A 24,666-nucleotide genomic window follows, 5' to 3' on the forward strand; every position below is an offset into this window, starting at 1 on the left:
GAGGGTCTCTTCTTTTTCATTGGTTCTGACTTGCAGATGAGCTCGCCTCCTAAACCAGTTCTCAGCGGGCTTCTCACTCATGACAGAGTGGGGGAGTTGGTTCACTCTCTTGAGGCCTTGTTTATTTTGGCAAGATCCATATGGTTTATTTGAGAATAGATCTGGGCTCCCTTTGCTTTTCTCAGTGACCCAAAATGAGGTTCTGCTAAGGCCATTAGAGTATAAGTACAACAACCTGATACCTTGGAGCTATTGTAACTTCAGTGTTCTTGGCCTGATGCTGCTCTAACACTGCCTGCACCAGTGAGAGTGCTTTAAGCTTCTTCCTCTTCAGCCAGCAGCCTAGCTTTATGGCATGTGAGGTTAATGAGGTAGGTTAACACTCACACACCAAGCTATATGCTCAGAGGTGATGTGGCCCTACATTTGTGTGAAATACTGGCCCAATCTGTCTCTGATTTTAGCTCCTGGAGTTGGGCCAGTTGCTAAGCATGGCCGAGAGCGAGACAGGTCAGTGCTCTCTGAATCCATTATCCATGCCCTTCCATAGAACAGTGCTCAGGCATGTGCAGGCAATAATCAGCACTTAACCTCTCTGAAAAAAGAAGGCCTCCAGCTGGGTTAAGAGAGTTGAGGTGAGTCTTCTGTGGCACATGTGTGTGCTGTCAAAGCACTAATGAAGGCTCTCTTTGAATAAAGTTGTGAAACTCCCCACCCATGTGAAGGTTACAGCTACTTGTCTGGAATCTTTCTGCTGCTATATATGGTCAGAAGGGTATATAGATAGCTTCATACCTTTGCTATATGTGTAGACCTCTTCCCTCTGTTTACAGTCAACTGACCTTCTCATTGAAATCCCCTTTCTGCTTTCAAATCCTGCTTTATTTATTAACATTACTTCTAAAATTCCAGCCTATGTATACTAGTTTTAAATCTCTTCCATTAATGCTACTAAGTACATTTTAAAAAAACCTTCTTTTTACCATGTTTCCTGGCATCATTTTTGGAGATAATCCACTACCCCTGAGTTTAGTTCTTTAATCATAGCAAGAGTATATTAACTTCTTGCTAGGACTAACAGCATTTTTCCTTTAACACTCTAAAATGCACAAGTGGTCTTAGCCACAGTATCCCCTCTGTGATGCTGTCATAAAATGGCTGTTCTGTTTCCCTATCAACTGATTAAAAACAAACACTCAGAAGAGAGCTAGAAGGTTCTGCGCTCTTCCTCCTCAGCACTCCCTCACATCCTACTGATGTGGGTCTGGTAGGTGAGTTTCCCACATCCTAGCTGTCCTCAGGCCTAGATATTTGTCAGGGTGCATCTTTCTTTCCCTTGGGGCAATGAGGAGACTTAGGGTAAAAATGTCAAAGATATTTTTATTACCAACTAAGCTAGCTTTGTATACCCTGCCTCCCTGACTGGGAATTACAGTTCTGTCTGAGAAGCTGTTGCCCTAGTCATCGTTGTTACTGTGGAGCTCCTGCTCTCTACAGCCCAAGGTTTCATTTTTCAGTGTTCAATGTTTGGCATACATTTTTGTTCATCTTTCCATGTCAATGCCCTCAACAAATCCAGAGTTCCTACATTTAAGAGTATTTCCATGAGGCTATTGACTCATGAACCTAAGTAATTTATTTATCCTAATAATGAATATTATTGTGCCATTTAAACATTCCCAACTTGTTCTCTTTTCTTCTTTCCTTTTATTAAGAATTTTTATTAAAGAATTGGGCCTAAGAAGTCTGTGAGGTAACACCCCAGTAACTCACTTACCAAGTAATAGGTGACTCTTAGAGACTCCTAGAAGCCACTGGATGGGTGTACCTGAAAAGGGATTAGGATGGACTTTTCTTCATGTGCATATGTGACTTATGAGAATGATTAGAACTAGGCACTCTCTTTTGGCTCAGGGATGCCTATAGCACAGTAATGTAACTTTGGCATTTTTTCATTTCGTTGACACAGAACACTGTGGTCTAAGAGCACTGCCTTTGAAACTGACACCAGCTGATTTTGTTGCCATTGTTTTCATGTGTTTCCTGCTCTCATTTCATTTATACTGTGTCCTAAGGGCAACTGCTGTCGGAGTTGTGCTCTTTGTGGAGTCTGTACGCAATGAAAAGAATGCAATAGCAGTCCAGATGCATTGACAAAAGCCAGAGTTATTGTGTTGTCAGAACAAACATACATATCAAACAGGTTGTTTTAGCAGTCGCAGATCTCCTCAGACCCTCTTCCTGCATCTATTTCTGTCTCTGCACAGGATCTTGCAGATTTTTGACTACAGAAAACTGGCAAAATATGACTCAACCTTCCCACATCTCACCTTCTCTTCCCTTCCTATAGTTCTCTGCTCCTTCTCCCAGTCACGGACACATGTTTTTTCTACTATTCTCCTCCTCCTCTAACTTCTCCACTTGCCCCAGTGACCCCATTCCAACCCATCTTCTGACCTCCCTCATACCTACTCTTATGTGCTCCCTTACCCCTCACAATACAAACCTGCTTTAGTGTCTATCATTTAAAAAAAAAAGCCACCCTTGATCCACAACCTCCCCCACTACTCCCCAATCCTCCTTTTATCGCTAATATCATTGATTGATTGCATTGTCTACCATCTCTTTCTGGAGTTCCTCTCCTCTAATTCCATCCTAGATCCTGTCCAATCCAGCTTCAAATCCATGCACTCCATCTAAACTGCTTTTATCAAAGTCTCTAATGACCTCTGTTATGCTGTCGGGAGTGGCTCATGACTGAGTGCGCCAACCTCAGGGCAGTCTGTCAAGAAGTAGGGCAAAAGCCCCAAACTGATTGTATGATCTAGAATTAGATGGTCCCTTTACACCACAGATCACAACCATAGTCAGGTTACCCCCAGTCCCAAAGGACTAGTCACTTACCCCATGTCAATTGTATTCAATTCTCAAACCAAAGACAACACTTCTAGCCAATCCAGTGACCAACTAACTAACGGTTTATTAAGCAGGAAAAAAGAAATGAGAGATTTCTAAAGTTAAAGCAGGTAAACATACTGTAGTGAGGCGGCCTGGGGAGCCGCTGTGTTCGCGCCCCGGGAGTCAAGGGGCGGGACAGCACTGACATGCCCATGTCAGTGTGTTGCGGCCAGGATCCCCACTGACTGCAGCGGATCCACGCCGCTGTTAGGGCCCCGGCTGGGACACAGAGGAGTGGGTGGGCCTGTGTCCCCTGCCACCCCACTCACGGGTGGCAGCCTCGCTGCTCTGCTCCTGCTACAAGGACCTGAGCCTTGGACTGTGTGTTGCCCCCCACCTGGGCTTACTGACTCTTGTGGCTCAGCCCCTGAGACAAGGACCTGGGACCTGAGCCCTGAACTGTTATTGATACTCAGCTCCTGCTACCAGGACCTGAGCCTTGAACTATTTTGTGTATTGCCGCCTGATTAAGGGCCTGGGCTTCCTAAGACTATTATTGTTGCTCAGCTCCTGAGACAAGGACTGCCTGAGGGTCTGAGCTAGAACTGCTGTGTTGTTGCCTGCCCCGCCCCTAGGGGGGGGCTGGACTCTACTCTGTTGCTGCTCAGCCCGCCCCAGGACCGGAGCCTAGACCTAGTGTCTGCTGTCCCGCCCTGACTGAGCTGGGGACTCTAGCAGGAACTGTGTGCCTTCTGTTCTGCCCCTGCTTGAGGGGAACCCCAAAACCCTTCAGAACCCGGAGACTGATAGGCCCAGAATGTGGGCACGAACTCTAGACACAGAGAGATCTCCAAGAGAGATGGACCTATCCCAGCTCCTGACCCTCATCACTGAGAGCCAGGAACAGCAGGCGGCCCAGGCGCGACACCAACAGGAGCACCAGACCAGCTGCAGCAGCAGCAACTCAGAGCAGGCTGGGGTCCAACAACGGCAGCTGATTGCGGACCTGGTTACCCAACACCAGGACTTCCAGCAGAAATGTGTTCAGCAGCTGGCAGCTCTAGCCCCGGGAAGGGAACCCCCGGGCGGACCGCAGGAGCCCCGCCCCCCCCCCCCCGGTTGTTGAAGATGGGGGGGAGGATGATGATCGCTTTTTTTCGTCACCTTTGAGAGTTCTGGCGCGGACGTGCGTGAGCCCCGAGACCTACCAACAACGCTTTGAGCCTGTCCTATTCCTCGGGGCCGGCCGAGGATGGTGGCTCAGAGACCTGCAAAGTGGCTACAGCCCCACGCCCGACACCGGAAGAGCTGATGGAACAAATTGTATTGGAACAATTTGCCCATACTCCGCCCAGGGGAAGATCGCGAGCCACCTTGGGGGCCTGCTTCTCCTGGCGAAAACACGGCCATTTGCAGCGCAGGGAGGCCGTGTTCGACGTCCGCAAGTGGCCAAGATCACCGTGCCCGTGGTCATTGAGGCAGGCTGTGGCCAAACGCTGGTCTGGGTCACCTTGAGAAGATTCCACTGCAGTGTATCTGATCCTGGGCGGGACTGGCCCATTAGAAGGGACCCCCCCTCCACCAGTTCCACGGAGGACGTGAAAGACCCTCCCACAGACTTTGCCGGGACCAACGGGCCCCCCACCTTTAAACAGATCCTGGCACGTCGTCCCCGGCTGGGGCACCTCGGCACGACAAGACGCTGGGCCCGGATCCCAAGTAAAGACTATTGCAATTCGTGTCCGGACTGCCCCGTGATGATACCGCCCTTTTTAATGACCCCCCTTTGAACGCTGCGTGGGACTGGGTGGGGGCCTCCCGAAGAGCGCCATTCCTCTCGGAACATCTCAGCCCGCACCATTGCCATGGAACTGGTGCACGTCGGCTGCTCAAACAAGTTTAGGTCAAGCAACTCCGCACCTCTGCTGGGGTCAAGCAACTCCGCACCTCTGTCTACCATCCCCAGACTGATGGATTAGTGGAGGGATGCGCGCCGGTTTCCCCAAGAGGGTGGTCAGAAAGGTGGGCGGTCACGTATGAAATCAATCAGCCGGATCGGAAGAAGAAGATCCAACGCTACCACATCAACCTCCTCAAACCCTGGAAGGACACACCTCCCTGGTATACCATCGGATCCAGACAGAGCCGGGGTGGTGATCCGGGGCGACCCGACCCTGCCCTACCAAGTGGCGCAGCCCGGTAGTGTTGGTACCCAAACCTGACGGCTCAACGCTCTGTATCGACTTCCCGACGCCGTTAACGCCATCTCCAAATTATCCCATGCCCCGGATAGATGAGCTGTTGGCCCGCCTGGGAGTGCCCACTACATCACCACCCTAGACCTAAGTAGGGATATTGGCAGATCCTCTGGAGCCTCTCTACCACTTCACCAGGATGCAGCCCTATCAGGACTATGCCACCGCCCAGTCCACAGTGGGAGCATCACCTGTGTCCTGAGGTCCCTGAGTATGCTATCGGGCATGGGCAGGTAAAACCCTGATTGGCAAGGTCCAGGCCATCACAAACTGCCCCTTCATTCCCAATTTAGCGATTACAGCCCCTTAACGGGCTCTCTGCAGCGAGGGTCTTGTATAGCCCCGACTTTAACCAGCCATCCTGGGAGTCCCTTCACCTTGGTCACCGACCATTCCGCCCTTCAGTGGTTGGGATGAAGGACCACAACATGCGGGTGCAGCGCTGGTACCTGGCCCTCCAGCCATTTGCCTTCACGGTCCACCATAGAGCTGGTAAGGACCATAACCAGCCTGGGGGGGTGTAGTGAGAGAGGAACCAGAACAGCCACCTCAGTGGACAGGAATATAAAAGCCCGGCCTCAACTCTCAGTTAGAGCCCAGCGCCTGTTCAGGCTCCTGACTGGCCGAGCCTGCCCAGAGCCAGGTACCCGGACGGACCAAGCCTCCCTCAAGCAAGGTACCGGGACGCGACGGACCGAGCCTCGAGGAGCTGCCGTGACCCAAGTCCAGAGGAGCAGCCCGACGGGCCGCTTTCAGCGCACCGAGGAGCCCATGGTATGGGACCAGCAGGTACCCGAGGAGGAGATGGAATGCGCTGAGGATCCCCACTGACTGCAGCGGATCCACGCCTGGGACACAGAGGAGTGGGTGGGCGTCCCCTGCCACCCCACTCACGGGTGGCAGCCTCCTCCTACCAGCGTTCAGGCAGAGAAGCCTGCACTTACCTGGGCTTCTTGAACTGCTGCCACAGCTCAGTTCCTGTTACAAGGCCCTGAGCCTTGAGCTATTGTTTGTTGCCCTGCCCTGACTGAGGGCCTGGGCCTCCTGAGACTGATGCGCTGCTGGACCTGAGCCTTGAACTATAGTTTATTGCCCCACCCTGGGGCTTACTGACTCTTGCTGCTTAGCTCCTGCTACAAGGACCTGAGCCTTGAACTATAGTTTATTGCCCCACCCTGGGGCTTACTGACTCTTGCTGCTCTGCTCCTGCTACAAGGACCTGAGCCTTGGTGGCTCAGCCCCTGAGACAAGGACCTGAGCCCCTGGGACTATTGTTTGTTGCCCCACCTGACCTAGGGCTGGGGATTACTGAACTATTGTTATTACTCAGCTCCTGATGCAAGGACCTGAGCCCTGAACTGTTATTGATACTCAGCTCCTGCTACCAGGACCTGAGCCTTGAACTATTTTGTATTGCCCTAAGACTATTATTGTTGCTCAGCTCCTGAGACAAGGACCTGAGCCCCTGGGACTATTGGTTGGTGCTCCACCCTGACCTAGGGCTGGGGCTTACTGACCATTGTTGCTCAGCCCTGCTGTGAGGAGCTGAGCTAGAACTGCTGTGTTGCTGCCCCGCCGTGACTGAGGGCTTGGGCTTAAACTAGTGACTTTGTGTGCTCAGACCCTGCCTGAGGGTCTGAGCTAGAACTGCTGTGTTGTTGACACGCCCTGAGCTAGACAGACGTAGACTGCTGCTCAGCCCTGTAGTGGGATCTGAGCTCCCTGGATTCTGGTGTGCTGCCCCGCCCTGACCTAGGGCTTGGGGCTTACTGACTCTGTAATTGCTCAGCTCCGGCTGCCAGGACCGGAGCCTAGACCTAGTGTCTGCTGTCCCGCCCTGACTGAGGGCTGGGACTCATAGCAGGAACTGTGTGCCTTCTGTTCTGCCCCTGCTTGAGGGGCAGAACCCCAAAACCCTTCAGAACCCGGAGACTGATAGGGCCGTGTAGTGAGGCGGCCTGGCTCCCGACGGCCCCTGAGACGGCACGGCCCCTACCTCGGACTATTACACATACATACACACAAATGAGTTGAGTTTCAAAAGGTAGTAGAAACATCTATAGTAAGCAGGCTCTGTATATCCTTTAGGACGAACCCCGGCAAAACAGCTGGAGACTCCTTGCTTATGCTTGGAAATACACACACTTCAAGCAGCATAGGAATAAAACAGTCTCCTTAACAAGCATTTTTATTCCCTTCCCCCAGTGTTCAAGCTGTGATGTGACAAAGGTTTAGGCACTACCCTCTTCAGGGATGGGGGAGAAGAAATCAACAAAGTCTTCTGTCCACAATGGCTTGTCTGATGGCTGTAGACCTTCTTTTGTCTGGGAGGAGATAACACCTCTTGTGGTGAACTAGTATTTCATACCAGATGATGCTTCTCTCCTGACTATGGGGGATTTACAGCCTTAGCAAACATTTTTATAGTTCCAAAGCAAACATTTAAACACTACCTTGTAACATGGGGTACAGATACTATAAGTAGGATTAATTCATGTAGCATTCTACAAACATTCTATACAGTCTAAACACATTCTTATAACTCTAATATCTATTTTAACTGTACTAACACACAAGTGAGCCAGACTAGTTTCCAGCTATGTATTTGTCAGTGTTCGGTGAGGCCCAGGACCTTAGCATGAGCTGGACCCTGGGCTGCCAGCATCATAACCTCTTCCTAGCCATGGACCAGGACCAGTACACTCTGTCATGATGCCTACAGAAAAATTGACAATGGTAGGCTGCTGGTGTGTTGAGTCTGATGTTGGTCGAAATATATTGTGTATCTTGCACGAGCAAATTCCCATATGAGCAGTTACCTTCTGTGAGAATATTTAGTGTCTGAATGCAATTGGAAAATGCAGTGCAAATGACAGGGTAATAAGCCAAGGAACTTTATCACCACCTAATTGAAATTAATTAGAAACTGATCCACCATGTGTGTTGCATAACAGAAGAGATCTTTCCCTAGCCATTACAGCAATTGGCTCAGGGATGTTTTAATTGAAAACAGGTTTGGTTGGACTCCTTTTAAAAATCTCATCTTTTCCCACTCCAGACACCCATGTTTATTGCACAAAAATATTCTCTCTTCACCCATACAACAATGCTAGCCTTTCCCCAGCACCACTCCAGAAGTAGTTTTCCTTACTGTATATCATACCCACAGGCAGGATGTTCTTCAATACTTGTTGGGAAGGAGCATTCAGAACAGATTCCTCCTCCGTGACACCATTTCCAGCAGTATGTATTACCACTTGGCATTCATGCATCAAGGAGAGGAGCTCACATAAGGTTTTATCAGATGAGATGTTGGGTCTTCTGATTTTCAGTTATGCTGAGGCCATTTTATGCCATTCTGACTGCACAGAGGGACCCCAAGTGAGGTGAAAATGGTATCATGGGGATTGTCCCTGTGCAATGGGCCTCACACACCAATGTAGAGCTGGTGTAAGGGCTCTGCTCTCCACCCCTAGCATGGGAGGAGAATCATGGGCATAGCTAAAGTGCACTACACTATGATTATTCTCTGATATGTGGGGCCATGGGAAGTGGAGCAGAAGTTACAGTAGCCCCGGAGCTGCTCTGATTTACTAGAGAGGCCAGGCAGGCTTTTGTCTGATCCCAGAATGTGAGGAGCAGATGGGGGGGCTGTGATGCTTTGGGGTTCACCCAGACCAGTAAGGGGTTCTGTCAATGCCTGCCTGTAGCCCTGGATGCCCCTCTGCTTTGCAGGTTTGTCTCAGAGCCCTGACACCAGCACCATGCACACAACATAATGGTCTCACCCGGGCTTCCTTCAGTCTAGTTACTGCTTGCAGGGTGACCCCACAACCCTTCCAGTCCCAAGTCTCACCAAAACCATCTCCCTTGTAGCAACCAGCCCCTCTTCCTGGACACTCACAGAGGTAACAAAGTTCACTCTCCAAAGAGTCAGTACACACAACAGCTTGTTAGCCAGTTGGGGTTAGACATCCCACACACAACACTGAGAAGGTTTGTAGTAAAACTAAAGAGTAAGTTTATTAACGAAGTTCATAGCTGTAAGTGATTTCAAGCAAGAGGAAAAGCGATATCAAAGGGTTACAAAACAAAACAATAAGCCACTTTCTATTGTCTAACACTTAATTGCAGCGAGATCTAGCTTGGCCTAATGTAATTTCTTACTCACACCAAGCTGTCAGCATGCTCCAGGTTGTTTAGTAGGATGAGCCATCTACAGACTCCAAAATGTGAGGTCAGAGAGGATCCACAATTTCTCATGCAGTGTTGTTGCATTTATTTCACACTGATATTAGTGACCAGTGTGGCAATAGTTTTCCAATGATGCATTACAAGACACCTTTTAAATAAATATCATGACAACAGTGCGTGAAGTGTACTGAGCTGGTCAGGCCAGCTGAGATGTACAGTTACGTACCAGGGAGCCTCTTGCAATCTGGCATTGGGGTGCTCTTAGGGCTATGGGGGCTTAACAAGGAGTTTTATTAGATTGCCATAAAACAAGGAATGATTACATTTTCAGTTTGACCCTCAAAGGAATGGGATTCTCTTAGACCCCAGCCATTGTGTAAACAACAAGAAAGCCTCCCCTACCCAGGTTGTGGAGTACTTACCTGGGGCATTGGTGGCTCTTTGTCCTCCCTGTATAGATCCCTTCACTGTAAAGGAATGGTCAGCATATAATGGTACCTAGTCACAGATTTTACTTTTATTCTTTTAGATCCAGTGACAGTTTTCATCTGCACCAACCACTCTCCACTCCAATATGATGTCATAGACACCATATGACCACAGTAAGAGCATGAATTCAAAGCCATAGGGCATTCGGTAATTTAAAATAGTCTGCATTCTTCAAAGTTTATATTTTACTCTTGCTATTTAACTATAAAATGAGTTACAGTAAAAAAAACTCAGTTTTACTGTATTTCATGGTTTAAAAAAAATCTTTAACTTAATTAAAATCTTTTACCTGGTCAATTGGGTCATTCAACATGTTATATTACAGCTGTTTGCATTTTAGACTATATATTTATTTGCAGATAATCTTGTAAGAGGAATAGTTATGAAGTACTGTACTTCCCTAAAGAAGACAAATCAGGGGAATTATATTTTGGAGATATGTTGTTAAATGCAGGAAATAGATTTACAGGAGAAATTATTCTTCATATGTGAGATCAGTAAAGCATGACAATGTAGATAAGTAGCTTTTCATTCAGGTCTTTTATAGTTTAAGATCATTGGAAGCCAGTAGATAAGGCCTAATAGTCTTTTTCTGTTCCTTTGTTTCTTATTTTCCTATTTAATAATTCTTCATTTTTACCATCTTTTGGTTCCAGCAGGTGTTGTGACAGGGCAAGGCCAGATGGCTATAGAAAAGTAGTGGGAGATAGATATATTAGCCCCAGGTTAAACAAATCCCTGGTACCAGGATAAGTAAACTGACCTGGAGCAGCTGCCATTAAGACACCTGGGGCTACTTAAAAGCTTTCCAGAAGGCAGGGAGGATGCTAGGTTGATTGGGACACCTGAAGCCAATCAGGGGCTGGCTGAAACCAGTTAAAAGCCTCCCAGTTAGTCAGGTGGACACGCATGTCAGGAGCTGAGAGAAGTTGCATTGTTGGAGAGACTGAGCTGTACATAGGGTGACCAGATGTCCCGATTTTATAGGGACAGTCCTGATTTTTGGATCTTTTTCTTATATAGGCTTATATATCCCCAACCCCCATCCTGATTTTTCACACTTGCTGTCTGGTCACCCTAGTTGTACACACCATATCAGGCACAAGGAAGGAGGCCTTGAAGTAAGTGGAGCTTGAGGATATGGGGGGCTGCTTTGGGGGAAGTAGCCCAGGGAATTATGTGTCCTGTTCCTAAAAGGTCAGCTACCATAGCTGACCTTATTAGGGTCCCTGGGTTGGAGCCCAGAGTAGAGGTGGGCCTGGTCTCCCCTGCTTTGCCCCCCGATCAATCACTGTGACTGGGAGACAACAGAGAGTGTGCAAGGGAGGATTGCATCTCCTCACCTCCCTCTCTGGCTTATGATGAAAATGGCTCAGTAGACTGTGACCCTTGTCTCTCGAGAGAGATGGGTTAAGTGGAGGGTCACAGTGAGCCTCTGAGGCTAGCGAAATCAGTCAGGAAACGCAGGACCCACGGAGACAAGGACAGAGCTTTGTCACAGTGTTTAGTGAGGAAAAACTACTTCTAAGATAGCTGGGGAAATATGATATTTAAATACTGTTAATACTTTGTAGAAATGTACTTCCAAAGATCTCAAAACACTTGAAACTTTAAAGCTATCATAAGGCAACTGTGTAACTTGGAGTATGTCATTGTGAGCCATCATGATGTTGGGGCTGAAGAATGGATTTCAGTCCCCTCATCCATTGCTGGTGTTCTCATTCTTTTTCATAGCAATTCAGTACAATATTTCTTGTCACATTGCATCTCCACAGTCTGGTACTGTTCTGGGCTTTCTGTCTATCTTTATGACCTCCGGTAAGCATGAGGTGAGCCATTTAGTAGGCAGTATTTAAAAACAAAGTGGGGTAGAAATTGTGACATTTTCTACACTGTATCGCCATTTGAGCACATAAAGAATGAGGTTCTCAAAGCTTTTAAGGGATCTGTTAAGTAAGTACAATTTCTAAAGTGTGATACGGCTTAATTTCCTAGAATGTCCCCAGATATTATTTATTTTTTCCCAAAGTATTTGCCATCTTGGTTCTGAAAATTTCTTAGCAAAGGCATCAATTATGATGTAATTTACTGTACAGTAGAGAAATATAGTCTGAGGCAATATTGTTTCCTTTTTTATAGTAAGTGTGAACAAACTAGGAACTAATCAATTTACATTGTAAGCTTTCTTAGAAATACAGGAGAGACAAACGTCAATATCAGCAAACGAGATATTGATGAAAACCTTTTACTTTATCAGGGGTGATTGGGCAGTTCCCAAAGGACTATTTCTACTGCCATATTCCCCTCTTGCATGATATCTAGTGAGTCTTTAGCCTCTGCGGAAATAAGGAAACAATTCTTCTTAAATGGTACTAGATTCATTACTGATGAAACCTGTTTTGCTATATGAAATTCCAAATTGAGAAGGTAGGTTTATTTTAAGCCTTTAACAGACTGTTGCACTTAATCATGAACATCAGGCAAGAGACTTGGTTGCTAAGAAAATCTTTGGCCTATCTCCATAGAGTTTGTGTTATTGACAGAAAAAGTACCAAATGGTGTGGAGTATATCTGTTAATATGAAGAGTGGAACTTTCTGAGTTAAATATTTTTCTACAGAACTTTTGAGTCACTGCAAGCTTGGGACAAAAAGAATATGCTTGCTGTCAGTTTGAGGCAGGGATGTTTCACTTTGGGAAGGCCACAGCCTGTGTAAGGCAAACTAAGTATAAGGGATTATTTGGTTCTTAATACACAGCTACTGCCAATATCATTACATTAGAGAGCTAAGATGGGGGGTGTGGGGGAGTAATATCTTTTTATTGAACCAACTTCTGTTGGTGCGAGAGACAAGCTTTCAAGTTCATACAGAGCTCTTCTTCAGGTCTGGGAAACATACTCTGAGCATCACAGCTAAATGCAAAGTGGAACAGACTGCTTAGTATAAGTAGTTAGCACAATATTCTAAGGGACCATTCTGGCTAGAAGAGCTCCGTGTAGCTCAAAACCTTGTCTTACTCATGAACAGAAGTTGGTTCAATAAAAGATATTACCTCACCTACCTTGTGTCTCTCATATCCTGGGGCACAGTGACAACAACACTGCATAGTATCCTTACCTGTGACAGATCCTTAAATACAGGAGGAGTTAAAGGCCACAATTTATAGCACTGGATGTCTAAAGTCAGGGCCTTCTAAGTCCATATTTAGTGCACTTTTGAAAGTCAGGCCACTTATTTAGGTGCTTAAATTTGGTCATATGTAGCCTGACTTTCAAAAGTCCTGGGCATCCAGAAGCTTTGTGGGGAGCTTATTTAGGTGTCAAAAACTGGACTTAGGAGCTACTAACTTTAGGCACCTAGTTTTGAAAATCTTGACCAAATTCCATGACAAATAAGTGATCACATTATCACAATTTTTAAAAATCCAGAGATCCTGCAGGTCTCCAGTCAAAACAGGAGGACATAGTACTTACTGAAATTTGCCGTCCAGCTGCAGTGAAATGCTGACCAATGAGTCTATGCATAGCACATATTTTTCAGAAACAATTGCATGAAAATATCAATCTACAACTTATATTTCAGAAAATTCCATGGAAAGAGAGTAGTACTTTTCCTGTGAGCGTGAATGACCATTTCAAACCAATTGTATTGTTTTGTTTAGAAGCATTTCTGCTGCTTCTTTAAAATTATATTTAAGAATCAGAGTGGATTATATCTGGAGAAGGAAAATCAGTATGGGCTCACAATACAGCTGGAGACCATATGCATATATGGCGCACATGTCAAGCATCAATTGTCTCCTGCAGTGTTTTTCTGTGGCACAAAACTTGGAATTTGGCTATCTTTCACTCATAGTCCTTTATAATTACAACCTTACTATGGGAAAGTCAATAAGTGGCTCCTGCAGAACATTGAATAGTATTTACTGGGAATGAAACAGAGCTCTCAAAGCATATTGGGCATAACACTAAAATGAAATGCTATTGCATACAAAAAAGTTTAGAACCAGACTATCTTCATATCCTTGCAATATGAACACAGTACAACATAAGGAAAGTGTTATGAACCTGACAGATACATCCTCCCATCGATTAATCTGTAGAGAGTCTATTCAACCCTAAACTGCTGCTAAATCCCCTTTAGCCTCCCTGAGAGAGGTTTCCTCACCCTTTAGAGATGGCTGTGTAAAACTCAGAGCTTGTTTACATACAAAATGGAAGACCAACAAATTATGAAGTGTTTACCAATGAATGCTGCTACATGGCCAGCAATCACATGGTCACCAAAATCTTTGGTGGGGCAATAAGATTGCCAATGATAGACATAAACTGAATATCCAGTCAGACTGCTGTAAGGATCCAGCTAGAGATGGATTCAGGTAGCACTTGATCTGCAAGGAGGATACATCCATTTGGAATTTGCCATGATGGTGGTGAAGATGATGGATAGTTTAAGTGGTACAACACCCCCCTACTGCGGAAGCTGTTATTCTGGTATACATGTGCTTACGCTGGTATAGTTATGCTCATATGGAAAAGGGAACAAACTATACCTTTGCAAAGCATATCTGGGTCAACACTAGGAGTTTTCTGGTTATAACTATATCAGTAAAATAATTGCACTGCTAACCAACACAGTTAGACTTTTACAAAATCTGGATAAACCAGCTTGGTTTAGCCTCACATGGCTGACTTTGTCTCTGACTAGGCTGGCCTTGTGTGCAGCAGGGTTACAGCTTTGTGTGTCTGCTGCATGCCAGAAAGCCATACAAATGTTCTGTTGAGTGAGACCATAAAGAATTCATAGTAAACTCTAAAGGGATCTCAAAATGTCCTGAAATTAGCCAGCCCTTTGTGGGAGGTTTGATGGCATTCACTCAGCTGCTGAGACATCCCATGGAAACCTGTGCCAGGATATGAACTAGCTTTGCAGCAATTTGTAACTGCATATTGAACAGCCAAACTACATTAATATCAGCTCTGGCATGGATTTGAGTCCAGGAATACCTGGCTCAGTTGCTATCTGTCCTGAAACAGGACAGCCAGCCTCTGCTGTTGTATACAGTAGTCTCTGGATAGTTCTTATGTGGGCTCTTAACCTCAGCAAGCATCTGAGCACCTACACCAGAGGCCAGGGCATCCCTAGGGGTATGTGGGGTCTGGGGTGGAAGTGACAAACCCATCGCTTCCAGGACCAACTATGCTGGCCAATCATGCCGGCCTGTGGGGGCCCCCCAAAGTGCAGGGTCCAGAGCGGTTGCCCCGATTTGCTGTACCCTAGGGATGGCTCTGCCAGAGGCTAATATGGACAATGCAAGATCATAGATAAGAGCAGGTGAACCTGTTTGGATATGTCTACACTGCAATGTAAGCTCAGGGATAGTGGCACTCGAGTCATCTGACCCTGGGTTAGAGAACCCAGGGCTTGAGTGTCCACACTGATTGTTAACCCTATGTTAAGACTTGTCTAACCCAAGCTTGAGCCTGGGGCTATGGTGTACACGCAGACCTGAATCAAACCAACTATATCCCAGACTCCCTAGCGCTCACTTGAAATGTGGCTGCTCTGGACTTTTGGACGTGATGTTCTGTGGGAAAACTTGACTGTCCATAGTGTACATTATGGAAAGTTTGAACTGCCTGCTGAGCAGTCATTTTGGCCCGTGCACTCCCAGCTACAAGAGCCAGCCACAGAGGAGGCATTTTAAAGAACTTCTCTTGCTTGCACTTTCACTCCTGTGTCAGGAAATGAGCAGAGATTCCATGAGATGCTATTTCAAAGTAGCAGCCGTGTTAGTCTGTATCCACAAAAAGAACAGGAGTACTTGTGGCACCTTAGAGACTAACAAATTTATTTGAGCATAAGCTTTTGTGGGCTACAGCCCACTTCATCAGATGCATAGAATGGAACATATAGTGAGGAGATATACATACATACCTGTGACAAAGTTCCTCCTCTACCTTGGTGGGTCCTGTGCTTATTGGCATATTTGCTCACCTCAGTGATCATCACCTCTGGTGGAACCCACAGTCTGGGTCAACTCCTCCTGTGTCTGATCAGGAGTTGGGAGGTTTGGGGGGAATCCAGGCCCTCCCTCTACTCCGGGTTCCAGCCCAGAGCCCTGTGGCTCACAGCTGTCCATAGTGCCTCCTGTAACAGCTGTATGACAGCTACAACTCCCTGGGCTACTTCCCCATGGCCTCCTCCAAACGCCTTTTTTATCCTCACCACAGGACCTTCCTCTTGGTGTCTGATAATGCTTGTACTTCTCAATCCTCCAGCAGCTCACTCTCACCTCTTGCTCCCAGCTCCTCACACGCCCACCTCACTGACTAACTGGGAGGCTTTTAACGAGTTCCAGCCAGCCCTTGATTGGCTTCAGGTGTTCCAATCAATCTAGCTATCTCCACTGCCTTCTAGAAAGATCTTAATTGGCCCCAGGTGTCTTGATTTAACCTGGAGCAACTGCCATTTGGTTATCATGGTACCAGGGATTTGTTTAGCCTGGGGCTAACATACCTGTTCCTCACTACTTTACTGTAGCCATCTGGCCTTGCCCCATCACAATACATAGAACATGAACAGGTGGAAGTTGTCCTACCAACTCTATGGGTATGTCTACACTACGAAATTAGGTCGATTTTATAGAAGTCGATTTTTAGAAACCAATTTTATACAGTCGATTGTGTATGTCCACACTAAGCGCATTAAGTCGGCAGAGTGTGTCCTCACTACCGTGGCTAACATTGACTTACAGAGTGGCGCACTGTGGGTAGCTATCCCACAGTTCCCGCAGTCTCCGCTGCCCATTGGAATTCTGGGTTAAGCTCCCAATGCCCGATGGGGCAAAAACATTGTCACAGGTGGTTTTGGGTACATGTCGTCAGGCTCCCCTCCCTTCCTCCCTCCCTCCGTGAAAGCAATGGCATACAATCGTTTCACGCCTCTTTTTCCTGGGTTACCCGTGCAGATGCCATACCATGGCAAGCATGGAGCCCGCTCAGCTCACCGTCATCATACGTCTCCTGGGTGCTGCTGGCAGATGCAGTACAGCATTGCTACACAGCAGCAGCTCCTTGCCTTTGCGGCAGACGGTGCAGTAGGACTGATAGCCATTGTATGTCTCCTGGGTGCTCCTGGCAGACCTCGGTGACCTGGACAGATATGGCTATCCTCCTCCTACAGCACCGAATGCGAGCCAGAGATTCCAGGTCATTCTCTTCTTTAAGTTTTGTCTAAGATTCAGTCCTGCCTGGAATATCACATGGGCTGGAGGCTTCTGCCTCAGGCTTCTCTCCCAGCTGGCAGCACCGTGTGGTTGCGCCTACCACTTGCTCCCATGGCTCATGAAGCCATACACAGGCAGCCTGGACAGTAGTAAGGAGCAGTTCAACTATAAGCTGACCAAGTGCAGAATGGTGGTAGAATGGGCCTTTGGACATTTAAAAGCTTTCTGGCCATGTTTGCTGACTAGGTCAGACCTCAGTGCAACCAACATTCCCATTGTTATTGCTGCTTGCTGTGTGCTCCATAATATCTGTGAGAGTAAGGGGGAGACGTTTATGGCAGGGTGGGAGGTTGAGGCAAATCGCCTGGTGTCCAATTTTTGAGCAGCCAGACACCAGGGCAATTAGAAGAGCACAGCAAGGCATGCTGCACATCAGAGAGGCTTTGAAAACCAGTTTCATGACTGCCCAGGCTTCGGTGTGACACTTGTGTGTGTTTCTCTTTGATGCAAACCCACCCCCTTTGTTAATTTTAATTCTCTGTAAGCCAATCACCCTCCCTCCTTCGAAATAAAGTAACTATTGTTTTGAAACCAGGCATTCTTTCTTTATTAATTTAAAAAAATGAGATAACGGACAAGGTAGCCCAGGTGGGGTGGGGAAGGAGGGAAGGACAAGGCCACATTGCTTATTATAGCCACACTAAAATCAAACTGTTTGAATGACAGCCTTCTGTTGCTTTGGCCATCCTCTGGAGTGGAGTGGCTGGGTGCTCAGAGCCTCCCCTCCCCTCCGCATCTGGGTGAGGAGGCTATGGAGCATGAGGAGGAGGGTAGGCAGTTATACAGTGGATGCAGCAGGCGTCTGTACTCTTGTTGGATTTTCTGCAGCTCCAACAGACACTTCATCATGTCCGTTTGCTCCCCCAACAGATGCTTCATCATGTCCGTTTGCTCCCCCATTAGCCTCAGCATCATGTCCTGCCTCCACTCTTTGCACTCACTTAATTCTTTCCTGGCCTCTGCCACTGAATGCCTCCATGCATTAAGCTGTGCCCTATCAGTGTGGGTGGACTGCATGAGCGTGGAAAACATGTCATCGCGAGTGCATTTTTCTCACCTTCTAATCTGTGATAACCTCAGAGACGGAGATGATGGAGGTAGTGTAGAAACATTCTATGCTCTATGATTCTGGGGGGACTGCATGGTCACCTGTGCTGCTGAGTTCGTCACGCTGACCAAACAGGAAATGAAATTCAAAAGTTCCCGGGGATTTTCCTGTGTACCTGGTTAGTGCATCGGAGTTCAAAGCACTGTCCAGAGCAGTCACAATGGAGGACTCTGGGATAGCTCCCAGAGGCCAATACTGTTGATTTGAATCCACACTATCCCAAATTTGACCCAGAAAGGTTGATTTTAGCACTACTCCCCTAGCCGGGGAGGAGTACAGAAGTTGATTTTAAGATCCCTTTAAGTCGATGGAATGGGGTTGGTTGTGTGGATGCATTCATATTAAAATCGACCTAATGTGGCTAAATTTGACCTAACCCCTAGTGTAGACCAGGGCTAAGAGGCTAATTAATTAAGAGAAAAAACTTTTGTAGTGATAATCAAGATAGCCCATTACAGACAGTTTGACAAGAGGTGTGAGAATACTTAACATTGCGAACATTGAATCTATTTCCCCATGTTAAGTATTCTCACACCTTTTGTCAAACTATCTGTAATGGGCTATCTTGATTATCACTACAAAAGTTTTATCTCTTAATTAGCCTCTTAGAGTTGGTAGGACAACTCCCACCATTTCATGTTCTCTGTATGCATATACAATCTCCTCACTATATGTTCTATTCTATGCATCCAATGAAGTGGGCTGTAGCCCACGAAAGCTTATGCTCAAATAAATTTGTTAGTCTCTAAGGTGCCACAAGTACTCCTGTTCTTCATGAGACACTAGTGAGCATTTCAGTGGCATTTTCTGACCCATCAAAGGTAGCTAACACAGCTTAGGATGGAGCAGGAGGAGGCAGAGGAGGAGGAGTATCCAGGCACGGCAGACTCAAACTGGCAGCTGCTTCTCAGTGCACTTGGTACAGCCTCCAATTCTCTCTATGTGGACTGGTGCTTCTGGAGCAGGGCCACAAGCACAGGCTGATGGGATCACATCTTCCCGCAGACCTGAGATGACCAGTAGTGAGTCCAGAACTTTTGCATGAAGAGAGCTACATTTCTGGAGCTTTGTGAGCAGCTCTTCCAGACCCTCCAGCATAAAGACAAACAAACTGAGGCCAGCCCTGCCAGTCAAGAAGTGGCAAGGCTGCAAGCTGGCTACCCCAAATTACTACAGGTCTGCTGCAAACCAAATTGGTGTTGGAAAGCCAATTGTGAGTAAAGTGGTGGTGGAGGTATCTGAGGCAATCAGGGATGTGATTTACCCCAAAGTGGCAGGCATGAAAGAGATTCTGTAGGTAATTACTGGCTTTGAGAGAATGGGGTTTCCACTGTGCTGAGGCTATTGATAGAACTCGTGCCCATAGTTTGCCTTTCTCGGGGAGCAAGTGTACATAAACCACAAAGGGTACTACTCCACCTTCTGTGGTCCATGAGGACCTGCATAACAATGATTTGCACTGGAAAAGTTCATGATGCCAGGGTTTTCCACCGATCAGGAGTCTATGTTCATGGACAAGCTGGAACTCTATTCCCACCAAATGATATTGTCATAAATGGAGTTACTGTCCCCACCATTATTCTGGGGAAACCTGCCTACATCCTTTTGCTTTGGCTTATGACACCATACCCTGATTTCAGAGGCCCTGGCAAAAGGCTGTTTAATTACACTCTCAGCAGGTGCCGAATGGTTGTTGAATGTGCTTTTGGCGGATTGAAATCCCATTGGAGATGTTTGCAGGCCCGCTTGGTGTCAGTGTCCTCAATACTGTGGCTTGCTGTGTATTTCATGATCTTTTTGAAGCTGGAGGTGAGCCATTTCTCCCTGACTGGCCTTAGAACAGCGAGGGGCGACTGAATCGGTACACTAAGCCAGAAAGCGCACTGACCACAGCTGGATGCACCTGGGCAACAGAAGTGGGAGCACACAGCATCCCTGACATTATGGATTTGCATGGCCCAACGGAAAAGAGCAAAGAGTACCTTTTTGACTATGCTGGGGTGGGGGGTGGTAATATGGAGGCTCATTGAATGTGAGGAGGGCTGGGGTGCTTGGGGAAGGGTATGGAATTTTAGTGCCATGCAATGTACTTATGAATAACATGACTACTTACGAAATGTGGAGAGGGGGTTATTCATGGAATGGATTGTTGTAAGGAAGTGACTGTAGTATGAATGGCTGTAGATAGCTATATTGAGGGATAGTCTTTGCATACTAATTCCTAAGTGTCCCCTATCATGTGTTGTATTATTTTGAATACACTTTGTATGAAGTGAAGCAATAGTAGAAATAAACTTTCTTGATGAAGTAAACTGTGTTTATAAAGCTATATTGGAAAAGTACAACATTCACCCATTCGTAGGCAGGCCAGCTGCCATTACCTCACCAAAACCCCAGTATCAACAGAACCTTCCAGGGAAAAAAACCAATAAAACCAAAGTGCATGAACAAGTGCAGACAGTAGAAACCATGAACAAGACAGAAACCCCCTACCGTTGCATGTGCCTTGGACACTTGCTCTCCTTTCCCTGTTTGCTGTCCATGTGAGCTGTGGGAGGGAGGTAGAAGCATCCAAAGAGGAGGGAATCAGTATGGAGGACTGCACGGGGCAAGGTTGCCCTGTCCAGCTGCTCATGGAGCCCAATTGCATGGGCCAGCCAGCCACGGAGTCTTCCAAGCTGCTTCTGAACTGCAGCACAGGGTAGCACTCAGGGGACTCAGGCCGTGGAGTGAGTGACACAACAGGAGCCACTAATCTTACAGTCATTAGTGATATAAGCCAAACAAACGGCTCTTTCTGCTGAGCTTTGTCCTCCTTCCTTAGCTGCTATTCCTGTTCCAGGAACTGTGAAGCAAGTGCCTGCTCCTATGTTGAAATCCTGTCCTCAAGCTGTGCAACCAGCCTGAGCCTTTCCTCTGGCCACACGTCCCTCATGTGATGGTACATTGGGCCAGACTGCTGCTGCAGTGTGGGTGAGCTGTGGAGGTACTGCAGTCAGTAGTAGCCAAGCAGCCTGAAACAGGACAAGGCACAGAGGGTTATTGTCTCAAATAGGTCAGTGCAGGAGCACAGAAAAAATCCTTGTGGAATTTAAAGGACATAAAATGTTACTTTTACAAACTGAATGTCAGTATCTTGTGAGAGGGATGCTTCAGACCACAGAACCTCCCTAGTTGCCACTGTGGGTGCAATGGTAAATTAAAAATTCACAACTGCTTGGGTTTGGGTTTGGGTGTGGAGGGGCAGGGCTGCCATCAGTGGCCTTGCTACAAAAGTTTTTTGTCTGCGTGGTAGGGCGACGACTCACTGACACAGCGCCTCCTGCTGCTTGTCTAGGGAATTAGCTCTTTTCCAGCTCCAGAGTACCCTCTAGAGAGGGCATTCCTTTTTTTTTATCATGTGTGTCTATAGCAGGGGTGGGCAAACTTATTGGCCCGAGGGCCACATTGGAGTTGCAAAACTGTATGGAGGGCCATGGAGGGCAGTCTGTGCCTCCCCAAACAGCCTGGTCCCGCCCCCTCCCACTTCCCGTCCCCTGACTGCCCCCCTCAGAACACCTGACCCATCCAACCCCACCCCGCTCCTTGTCCCCTGACCGGCCCCTCCCGGAATCCCCTGCCCCTAACTGCCCCCTGGAACCCCTATCCAACCCATCCCCGCTCCCTGTCCCCTGACTGGCCCGACCCCTATCCACCCCCCCCCCCACTCCCTGACAGGCCCCCCGGGACTGCCGCGCTTATCCAACCCTCCCTGTCCCCTGACTGCCCCCCCGAACCACCGCCCCATCCAACCCTCCCACTCCCTGTCCCCTGACTGCCCCCAGGACTCCTTGCCCCTTATCCAATCCCCCAGCCCTCTTACCATGCCACTCAGAGCAGCATGTCTGGCAGCCGTGCCGCTCAGCTGGAGACAGACACACTGTTATGCTGCATCCCCAGCTGGGAGCTCAAGGGCCGGGCAGGATGGTTCTGCTGGCCACAGTTTTCCCACCTCTGGTCTATAGCATCTAGCACAATTGCTAGGGACTTGACAAATACATAATAATACCAGGGAAGAACATGGCTCTGTGCATTATCTCTGAAGCATCTGGCAGCAGCCACTGTCTGAAGACAGGATACTGGGCTAGATGGACCATTGGTCTGACCTGGCATGGCCATTCTTATGTTCTTACGTTCCTCCAAATAAATGCTTCTATGTTGTCTTTTCTTTAAAAAAATAAAATCAGTGCCAGTAGCACGCACTCATGAGATACCTTAAAATAGTAAGCTAGCTATCTACAGTGATGTGGAAGGAAAAATCAGCAAGGAAATAAACTGAATTCAGTAGAAGCGCTGTGTGCCAATAGCTTGCAGGTTCAAACTGCTAAGCCGTAAATTTTCAATATACTTATAAACAGCTGGTAAAATAACTATTTTAAAAATCTGAAATATATTTTACAATGTGTTTTATTTACTAGTTCTGCTAATTGCTTTACATTTATAGAATAATAATACAAAGGAATTGCTATACTGGATCAGAACAATGGTCCACCTGGTCTGGAGTCTTGTCTCTGACAGTTTATCAGATATGTCACAAGAAGGTGAAGAATTTTGTTAAAACTTCCCCACAGGGGAATTTTTTTCCCCTAGTCCTCATCATTTAACAGTTAGGCACTGCCTGCTGTATTGGTGAAATGTTACAAGCAAAGCTTCACGTCTGTTGTCCCACACGTTCCGTCGCCCTCCAAGAAGTTACTTTTTATTTTTCGCTAGCCAAGACTTCGTTCCACTGCCCACCTCTGTTGTCCTTCTGGTTTTCCTTGATAACTGTGGGGACTCCAGAGCCTCAGTTTATTATTACAGCAGAAAACACTGATGTCTACTGGGAGTTCTAATGCACTATAGTTCTACTCTGCTTAAGCCACCTCACAGAAAGCAGCAAGGGAGTTGGGAACTTAGAAGGGAGAGAAAATGTACTGTGACATTTTTATCATAGCTGTAATGAGGACTGTAGGTATTTGGGATAATGTGGAATTATTGGAGGGTGTATTAGTTATAGAAGGATAATGGCCTTAAATTAGTCAAAGCTTCTGTTCACCTACTGCACTATCAGTATATTCCCAGAGTCTATTTTTTCATTTCTTTTCTTTTCTTTTTTTTACTGAAAGACCCCTGCTGATTACTTGGCAATAACACAATACATCAGATGAAAAATTTTAAAGCTTTTAAGCCTCTGAAAAGGCATCTAGTGTATATTTTGGGCATGTATTTCAGCAGACTTCTTTGATGCATCCTTTTCTCAGCTGGAGAACATGTGACATTTAGTTTAATATATAATGCAATTTCATCATCCTCACAATAAATCTATAACATTAATCAAACTATAAAAGGCAATTGCATCATTTAGTCATGCACATGTGATCTTGAAGTCCCTTAATTCTAGTAACTGGAGTCCCCACGCTCCTGAAATCTATCTCACAGGAGGGAGAACAGAAGTATTGAATAGTCATTACCTATTCCTGAATACTCAGATACATACATACAACAGTAGAAGGCACTTTAATATTGTTGAACAGAAATAATTATTCCATTCCCTTTTTCTGCAAAGCAAACTGATTATTTGTAGCAGGATATTAAAGAAATGCCCATTTTTAATGTTTGTAAAACAATAGTTATTGGCTTTATGCCGGTATTTATTAGGCGTCCATACATCTTGTAATGCTGATTGGTCACTATATCTTCCAGATGTTGCTTTTTTGTTTGTTTCTGGTTTTGTTTTCTTGCAAAAGGATTGTTTATTGGTTACTGCTTGATTTGTCTGTGTTCTGAGTCACACACTGCCCTGTTCAGCAGCGGCAAAGATGCATGGATGTCAGGGTATTAGTTACTGTTGAAAGCTTTCACCAATATTTAATTCTTCGGGGTAAGGGAAGGCTGGTCCTGTGATTGTAAGAAGGGCCTTGGACTCAGGAGATCTGGGTTCATATCCCAGGGTTGCTGCAGATTCCTGTGTTGTTGGAATTATTAATAACTAAGGCTACATTTTGGTCACAGGTATTTTTAGTAAAAGTCATGGACAGGTCACGGGCAATAAACAAAAATTCACAGCTCGTGACCTGTGCATGACTTTTACTATAACCCTCTGACTAAAACTTGGAGGGGGGCTGGGAATGCTTGGGGGGTGCTGCAGGTGCTGCGGGGGAGTTGGTAGGGCTGGGGCAGTCTCCCTGCCCAGCTCCTGGGAAGCAGCAACCTCCAACTCCTAGCTCCATGTGTTGCCTCTGCTCTGCCCTAAGCCCCAGTTCTGAAGTTCCCATTGGCTGGGAACCACAGGCGGTTCCTGCAGGCAGAGGCTGCACATGGAGGTAGGAGCTAAGCACCCCAGGTAAGTACAGCCCTGCACCCCAGCCCACACCCAAACTCCTGCTGCTGGAGGGCAGGGGCCCGAGACTGC

The sequence above is a fragment of the Mauremys reevesii genome, linkage group 3 (genome assembly GCF_016161935.1).
Source record: "Mauremys reevesii isolate NIE-2019 linkage group 3, ASM1616193v1, whole genome shotgun sequence".
In the NCBI taxonomy this organism is placed as follows: domain Eukaryota; kingdom Metazoa; phylum Chordata; order Testudines; family Geoemydidae; genus Mauremys; species Mauremys reevesii.